Source organism: Furipterus horrens, unplaced genomic scaffold, assembly GCF_987537825.1.
Source record: "Furipterus horrens unplaced genomic scaffold, mFurHor1.1.pri manual_scaffold_1, whole genome shotgun sequence".
NCBI classification, from domain to species: domain Eukaryota; kingdom Metazoa; phylum Chordata; class Mammalia; order Chiroptera; family Furipteridae; genus Furipterus; species Furipterus horrens.
The window spans coordinates 172,888,802-172,891,879 of NW_028327171.1; positions in this window are offsets into that span (position 1 = coordinate 172,888,802).

The window sequence follows — 3,078 nt, forward strand, 5'->3', positions numbered from 1 at the left end:
TAATGTATAGAGCCAATGTTATATAATTTAAATATCAGTGATATTCATTTTAAATATGTCAATGTTATTAAATTAGCCAAATAAACTTTGTAGTATATATGGAGTAAAAATATACTTTAATGATAATGTAAACAGCAAAGTTTCCTTGGCAATCTCTAGTTACAGAAATGGCAGCAGTAGACGTTAATAATCTTCTAAAAATTAGTTACTTTTACTAAATAATATTTAAGTAAGCACATAATAATTCAAAGTTTTAGGTCACTTGAAATAGTATGCCCTGGGAACTTATATACTAAATTTTCCAAAGGGCATATAATGTTGGCATTGACTTGTTAGCTCTTTATGCTCTTCAGAGGGGCAAATAATTATGACTCTAACTGCAAGTGGTTTGTGATTTTATTCCCAAAGGAGTTGTAAATGCAGAGAACAGCTTTCGCATGCTGAATAAATCTTTGGCATTTTTTCAGAGAAGCATTCTAGCCATTTTCGTCTGCCTGATCTGCTATAACCCTAAGATGCTTCTTAGTTGGGCAGCACTGTGGGTTTGGAACACAGAAGTTGGTCATTTTTCCTGGTACCTATTTTGCAAAGTTCTTGGTGGCACTGCCTATACACCACACATTGTCAAAACTATCTGATTAAAAACAGGATGCCTAAATCTGAATTCATGCCCAAACTGGACTCTACAGCTTTCAGAGTGGTCTATACCATTCTAACTTCTTTTACTGTTCCTAGTGTAGAGATCTGTCAGTCTCTCTCAATGTTTCTATGATGAATTCTTGCATTTTGAATCATACAAATTGGAGCACTATGTCACCAATATAAAATGACTGCACACGAGGCTGGAACCCTTTAAAAACCAAGGTATTCTCTAAAACAATGTTTCTCAAACTTTAATATGCATAATCATGACCTGAGAATCTTGCTAAAATGCAGATTATGACTCAATAGGTCTGGGGTGGAATCTGAGAATCTTCATTTTCAACAAGCTCCTAGGTGATGCTGATGCTTCTGACCTCTGTAGCAAGGCTGTAAAAGACACACCAGACAAAAAAACAAAACAAAACAAAACAAAACAAAACAAACAAACAAAAAAAAACAACAACCAAGCAACTGATTTCAGCAACTTATTTTTTAGGATGCATAGATCTACAGCAGATGGGAAAAATATTTTCATCCTCCTTTATAGTAACTTTTCATTTAAAGAAAATCAGGTGTGAAAGCAAGGGGCTGCCAAGTGTGGACATAGAATGACGAAGTGTTCCTCTTTTCTACCAATCTGAAACTTCGCAGGTTGGCTCCAACAGGCTAAATCGGAGAGGTTTATACGACAGTTTCTGCATCCTAAACTGGAGGCAGGTTCCCTGAAGCTAGCCTAAGGAGTCTCACGTGGGATGGTCATATGGAGACAGGTCAGGATGTCTGGGATGACTTCCAAAGCAAGGCTTTTAAAGATTTTTCAGAGGATACCCATTATGGATATAGATATAGTTGGATGCATTCATATGCAAGTTTGTCAATGTATATGGATGTGTATGCATATGTATGTGTGTTTTTATTCCAAAGCAGAACAGAGAAAGGAGGACACGATATATATATATTTTAATGAACACCACAGAGAACATTAATACATCATCATAACTGGGTTTGCATTTTCTCTTTAGCACTGACAATGTTTCCTATCCTCCATCCCATTTATTATTTCTTCATATGGGTACAGCTACTGTTTGCCATCCTGCCTTCATCAAATCTCACCTACTTATTGCCTTAGATAATATTTCCTGATTATGTCTGACATGGAATTCCATTTCAGTACATTTCACCAGCACAGTTTCAAGAACCTGAATGTGACCATTGGGTTAAATTATCCATGCAGTATACAATTAGATACTTAGTGCCAGACAAAAGAAATTGTTTATTATTTTATCATTTCTAAACATTTTCCCATTAAAATTAATGAAATGATGAGAAAATATAGGAGAAATAATTCAGTAGTAGTACCCCAGTGAGAAATCAGCACATTTAACTTTAAAAACTGTCTTCATTTGCTTTGATTACTGTTTGGTTACAAAACAGATCACTATTATGCAATGGGATGTGAAATAGAAGTATGTTCTCTACCAAATATTAACTAGCATGATGATTTTCCCTCTTGAATAGGAGTAATTTATTTAGAGAATTTATTAAGAGTATTTGTGAGTTAATATTCATACAAGAATAAATAGCCCTTATCTGCAAAAGGTTGAATGAGATAGATTAAATTTATTACCTTTACAGGAGTTTAATGTTAAATTATATTTTAAAGAACTTACAGTAGAACTAAAAAAAGGCAAGCAAATTTTATTATTTACAGGTACTTAGTAGATATGATATATATTTCATTATCAGCATATAGAAACCATTAACAATAAACAAGAAATGAAAACACAATACATTTATTCCTGAAGTAATCATATATGCTTTAATAACCTTGAGAAATGAACTGGAAAAGTTTGTCTTTAAGAACCTACATTCAGTACTTCATATGAAGAATTCACAGACAATAGCCAATGAATTAAAAACCAACAGATGCTTCTCAAGCACGATTTATAATATCATTACATTTAAATAAAAGTGACCTCAAGGTTGTTTGTAAATAACTCTTAGGTTGCTACCTATGAGGGATATAAATGAATTTATATTTGGAGGTTATATATGTACATGCTGATGCATGTTTATCTGAATAGTATTTTCCCCTTTTTATCAGCTGTTAGAAAATCCTGTTTGAAATATACTGGTTTTCAATTACACATTTTAAAAAGTGGGTTTTTGCTGAGTGTTTATCTTGTAGCATGCACATAAAAACATGTCTGTATTATACGACTGTTCACATAAGAAAAACCTATTTCTTCATGAACTCTTGGCCATCAGCTGCTATGGCATTGATACCATTAAAATGAAGTATTTTTCTAACCTAATTATATCACACATCACCTGGGCATTATATGTATTACCTAACTCATAAAGGTGAGAACTCATTCTGAGTTGGTGCATATAACACATACATTTGTATCACCAAGATCAAAGACTCTTGAACTG